Raw genomic sequence first — 6,205 nt, 5'->3', positions numbered from 1 at the left:
AAGGAGCCTGATGTGGGACTCGATCCCAGGACCCTGAGATCATGACCTGAACCAAAGGCAGACACTTAACCGACTGAGCCACGCAGGCGCCCCGCACTTGGTGATTTAAAACAACAAAAATTGATTGTCTCACAATTCTGGAGACCAGAATCGAGTGTCAGCAGGGTCTGTTCCCTCTGAAACCTGTAGAAGAGAAACCCTCCCTCCCTTCTTCCAGCCCTGGGTGGTGCCATCAATCCTTGGCCCACACCTATGTCACCCAGTCTCTGTCTCTGCTGTCACATGGCCTTCTCCCTCTGTGTCTCATCCAAATCTCCCTCTCCTTATAGAACGCCAGTTCTAGATTCGATTAGGGCCCACCCTTATTCAGTCTGACCTCATCTTAATTTGATTATGTCTGCAAATAACCCATCTTCAAATAAGGTCTCTTTTGCGGGTACTAAGGGTTAGGACTTCAATATATCTTTTTGGGGTGGGGAGGGGGGAACAATTCAGCCCTCAACAGCTGCCTTTTAAAAATTCACACGGAAGTCCTCTCTGCTTATGCCTGGGGTCTGCACAACCCCCCCAGAGATGGTCTTTTGTGCAAATTATGTTGGGTGGTGGTGAGCATTCACTACGGGATCTTTTCTTGGGGAAGTGTGCGTGGCAGGTGCATAGATACAAGAACACGGATCACTAGACCTTCCTGAAGTGTCTATTGTATTTTCAAGAGGTCTGGGGCCCACAGTACAAAACCGTTAATGAACTTCCCAGTGTCACTCCTTTTCCAATGTAGCCGAATGATAAACCCCAACACTGTGATTTCTCCTCCTGATCTGGAAGAGTCTAACTTACAAATATATGAACTGAGGAAACCTTATGAGTAACTTGATGCCTCCTCTGGCTTTTTCCTTCCCTGTCATCCTCCATGTGGCCACCAGAGGGCTGTCTCTACTCACAAGGCAAAAGTGTCACTCCTGCTTAAAACCTTCCCCCCGCTGCCCACAAGATGGGTACAACCCAGAACTACTTCTTCTTGTGAAGCAGGCTGTTGCTCTGGGCTTTGCTCAGGCTGTCCCCTCCTCCTTGGCGAGACCTTGCCTTTCTTTATCCTTCTGGAGGGGATTTTTTTTTTAAGATTTTATTTTTAAGTAATCTCTATACCCAACGTGGGGCTCGAACTCATAATCCTGACATCAAGAGTCTCAAGCTCTAAGGACTGATCCAGACCGGCGCTCCTGGAGGGGAATTTTTAATACCCAGTTAAGGTGGCATTTCTAGGACACCTCCCTTAACCTATCAGCCTGCCAGGTTGGTTCAGGGCATCCCACCTCTGCATCCCTAAGAGCTCCATCACAACCCTTCTGTGTCACTGTGATGCACCAGTTTATCCAAAAAGTTGGATAACTTGAGCATCTGGAAGGGACAGTAACTGTATCATATTAAACATGCTTAAAACCCATGAGTTCATAGTGGTTCTAAAAATAATAATTGATCACCACTGAAAGTTGTTGAGGCATCAACTTTTTATTTTGAAGACCAACAAATAAAAGGAAAAAATTTAAAGCATTTAAATGTCCATGGAGCCGGACGTGGGGCTCGATCTCACGACCCTGAGATCATGACCTGAGCTGAAATCAGGAGTCGGTTGCTTAAGAGACTGAGCCACCCAGGCGCCCCCAGACATTTATTTCTCATGGGTCTGGAGGCTACAAGTCCATGATCAAGGTGTTGGTAGATTCAGTTTCTGGTGAGAGCTCTCTTCCTGGCCTGTGGACAGCCACCTTCTTTCTACCTCCTCACAAGGCCTTTTTCTGCAAATTCGAGGGTAGAGAAGGATCTCTGGTGTCTCTTCCTCTTATAATCCTATTGGATTTGGGCCCCACCTTTATGATCTCAGTTAGCATTACTCACCTGTGTAAAGGCCCCTATCTCTGGGCGCCTGGGTGGCTCAGTCGTTAAGCGTCTGCCTTCGGCTCAGGTCATGATCCCAGGGTCCTGTGATTGAGCCCCACATCTGGCTCCCTGCTCAGCGGAGAGCCTGCTTCTCCCTCTCCCACTCCCCCTGCTTGTGTTCCCTCTCTCGCTGTCTCTCTCTCTGTCAAATAAATAAATTAATTAATTAAATAAAATCTTAAAAAAAATTTTTTTTAAAGGCCCCTGTCTCCAAATACAGTCACACTTTCAACATTTGAATTGGGGGGTGGACACAATTCCATCCCTATCACCGTGATGAAGATTTACTGAAATACCAGAAATGATATGATGTCTGAAACTTGTTTCAAAATATCGGCGTGCTTGCGGTGTCCAACGATATCAGCTATGAGCTGATAATTGTTGAAGCTGATGATAGGCTAGTGAGGCTTCATTATACTGTTCTATTTTTGGGGTGTGTTAGGTAGTCTCTAGAATGAGTGGTGGGTTTTTTTTGATGGCTTGCTCAATTGAGCTCTTCGAGAGCAGAAATGGACCCATCGAAGCGACGTTAATGTTTGCAAATAAATGACAGACATTACAACCAATGTTGGTTCATGTGGACCGGAGAGAGGAACCTGGTGATGGGTGGGGAGAGAAGATGTGGAATTTCAGGGACTTCTAGGCACAAGCCTTCATACTGAACCTTTAGAAATGCAGCATGAGGCTGGGTTGTGCATTGGCTTGGGGTTAAGATACCAGGAGTCTGGTTTTACCTCTACCCAGTGGGTGACTTTTGATAAATGATCAAAGGTGGTTTCACCTTCCCCCACTCTAGAACTAAGCTGAAGTCATTCCTTCTTTCATAATATACTTATTAAGCACTTACTGTGTGCCAAGACCTGAATGAAGTACCAGAGGTATAAAGATAGCTTTAACAACAGGGCGCCTGGGTGGCTCAGTTGGTTAAGCATCTGCCTTCACCCAAAACCCAAAAATCTGGAGGAGGAAGTCCTGGTCATCAGAATCCCAGGATGCGGAGGTGTTCAGAGGCCAGGGAAGAAGATCCAAGGTGGTCTGTTGAAGGGGAGCGGTGAAAGACAATGATGGGGATAGGGAGGGCCCTGCAGCTGAGGATGGGCCCAAATGAAAGGACAGGGAGCAATGATACTACCCAACTGACAGTAAGGCACACCCGTCCAGAGAGAAGACACACATAGGCACTTCCAAATATAAAAGACCCAAATAAACAAGCCCAGCATGAGGGTCAAAGCCAGTATGGATCCCAAAGTCCGAGACAGTGTTTACCAAATTCAGAGCAACTAAGGGAAATCTCCAGCATTAACAGCACTGACGTTTATTTCGTGCTTTGCCGTTTGCAAAGCATTTTCACAAAGTACATCTGACCTTTGAGGGGTGAGTGGGCGGTGGGGTCTGCATTTGCAGCCAGAGGCCCTCATAGTGTCCCTTGCCAGCTATGGGATCTAGCCCACATCGTGGGACTTCTCAGAACCCACTTTCTTCATTTGTAAAGTGACTAAACAGCCTCACCCATCCTACAGTGTTGTGAAAATTAAACCGAAGTGCTGTGCAAACATTCTGGGTGGTTCTGTGGCTCACCACCAGAAGGGGGTGGGGGTGGGGGACCTGGAACCCAGACATGTGAAGCTAGGACTCTCACGTCTCTACCAGCAAGCAGATCACTCCACTCTTCCATCCCCACTGGTCTTAACCTTGGCGGATTTTAAAGCCCAGTAGCACAAGGTGATGGCCCCCCTCCCTGCATCCTCAAAGCACTTAAGGATGTTGAAAGCCTCTTGTTCTCTCTTGCCCGGGAGGGGTAGCCAGAAGATTAGTCATCTTCCAACCTCTTACCACCACCACCCCCTGATCTCCCAGGGGAGTCGGGACAGAAGCAGTCTGAGTGTGGTGATTTTGGAACCACATGGTTTTTGATTGGACCAAGGAGTGGCGACTTCTTCATTCTGCATGACTGGGACATGAAGTGTTAGCAACTTCTTCATTCTGCATGACTGGGACATGAAGTGTTAGCAACTTCGGGAAACTTTCTACTCTCATTGGCTGAGGGAACAGAAGTGGTGAACGTTGGACCAATCCCAGAATTTCTGGTGGCAGAAGGCGAGGCTTCTAGTGAAAAGGGAGGGATTAGAGCATGGTTGCATCTCCCTCCTGCCACTCCTGACTTTGTCCTCCAACACCTATAACTTTTTGAGGAGCTATCCCACAATTGAGCATATTCCACCTTAACTGCAGCTTTGTGAGATGTGCAGTGTGTTAGCAGTTTTAAAAATCAGAAATAGGGGTGCCTGGGTGGCTCAGTTGGTTAAGCGACTGCCTTCAGCTCAGGTCATGATCCTGGAGTCCCTGGATCGAGTCCCGCATCGGGCTCCCTGCTCGGCAGGGAGTCTGCTTCTCCCTCTGACCCTCCCCCCTCTCATGTGCTTGCTCTCTCTCATTCTCTCTCTCTCAAATAAATAAATAAAATCTTTAAAAAAAAAAATCAGAAATAGGGCGCCTGGGTGGCTCAGTTGGTTAAGCGACTGCCTTCGGCTCAGGTCATGATCCCAGGGTCCTGGGATCGAGTCCTGCATCGGGCTCCCGGCTCAGCAGGAAGCCTGCTTCTCCCTCTCCCACTCCCCCTGCTTGTGTTCCTGCTCTCACTGTCTCTGTCTCTTTCAAATAAATAAATAAAATCTAAAAAATAAATAAATAAATAAAAATAAAAATCAGAAATAGGGGGAAGTCCTATTAAGAAAAAAAAAAAAAGGAAGAGGGGTCCCTGGCTGGCTCAGTCGGTGGAGCATGCGACTCTTGATCTCGGGGGTTGTGAGTTCAAGCCCCACATTGGGTGTGGAGATTACATAAATAAAAACTTTTAAAAAAGACAAGAAAAAGAAGAAGGTTAAGTGACTTGTCAGTTACTTATTGGCCTACCTGGGCCTAGAATTCCAGGGATGACTCTCATCCGTTTAATCCTTGGTGTGGCCATGTGTATGGAAGCCCAGGAACGGGACACGAACCTCCACCTGATCACATTAGTACAGCCCATTGGATCAGTTTAGCAGGTAATGGAGTTATCACCTTGGAAAGTATTTTTAGAAAGTGGGAAAAGTTAGGTGGGAAATCAACTTTGGTGGGAAGGGGGAGCAGGAGAGCTGGGCAGACCCTGGAGGGAGGGCAAGGGAGAGGGGCCCCCATGCCCAGCAGACCTTAATATTCCCTGCAGCACTTTATAGTTACTATAGGACTTTCACATCCTTCACTTTTTTCATATCTGGTTCCTTACAGGGTAGAACTGCAGGTGGTTTCTATCTCCAGGGGCAGGGGACGTGCTCAGGAGTTAAGAGCCTGGACCACCAGCTCCTTGGGGTGGGGGCAGTGCTCCAAGTCCACACTTGACTGTCCCTCCCACCCTTCCTCCACCCACCCGGTTTAGCAATGGGTGCAGAACCATGTATGCAGATCCTCAGGACGTGCGTGGGTGCAGAGGTCTGTGTTCATGTGCTGAGGGGGGTGGGTTCGTGGGTGTACCTGGAGTCTTTCTGCGTGCTGCCCTGCGGGGGGCCTTGTTGCCTGACGGTCAGCGGCTGAGCGTGAGCTGAGCCCACCCGTGCACCCGCGGGACGAGGCTACTTTGTGCCCCCCGGGGAGTGGTGGCCCTTCTGGCCGGTCTTGGCCTGGCTCCGCTCCCTCTAGCCTCTCTGCTTCTGTCTCCGGGTGTCTCCTTGCACCCCCATCTGCAAGGGTTTCCAATTTCCTCCATCAGTTTTTCCGACCTGGTCCCCAGGGCTCTGCGTGCCCTTTCCAGTAGCTCTGACTTATCTGGCAGCGGGAGGTCAGGGGAACGGGATTAGTTTGAGGGGGTGGCCCCTGGAAGAGGGAGGTCTGCGAAAGCGGGGGAAGGAGAGGAGGGACCAGGACAGAGCGTAGAGGTGCCGGGGGCGTGGGGCGATAACTCAGCCAGCAGTCACCCCCTCCGTCAAAACCCAAGGCACCTCCCATCTTTAGTCCCGCTGCCCAGCCGGGACAAGGGGCGGAGTCTCGTCGGCGGGACTTGAGGTCACCCAGCTGCGCCCGCTCCCGGGCCCGCACGCCGCCCCCCGGCACCTGCTCTCCGCCCCCCCCGCCCCCAGGCCGCCCCGAGTCCACTCCAGATCCGGGCCGGGTTTCCTCCGCGCCACTAGGGTCTCCGCCCCTCGGAGCTGCCGCCCGTGCCCAGCAGAGCGTCGCTGCGGGAGGCAGCCCCCGAACCCCGAACCTCCCGGAGCGCGCGCCCGCGTGCGGGATT

The sequence above is a fragment of the Leptonychotes weddellii genome, chromosome 5 (assembly GCF_054177405.1).
Source record: "Leptonychotes weddellii isolate Sample4059 chromosome 5, ASM5417740v2, whole genome shotgun sequence".
Taxonomy (NCBI): domain Eukaryota; kingdom Metazoa; phylum Chordata; class Mammalia; order Carnivora; family Phocidae; genus Leptonychotes; species Leptonychotes weddellii.
The sequence above is the reverse complement of the archived record's forward strand: the minus strand, read 5'-3'. Positions refer to the sequence as shown.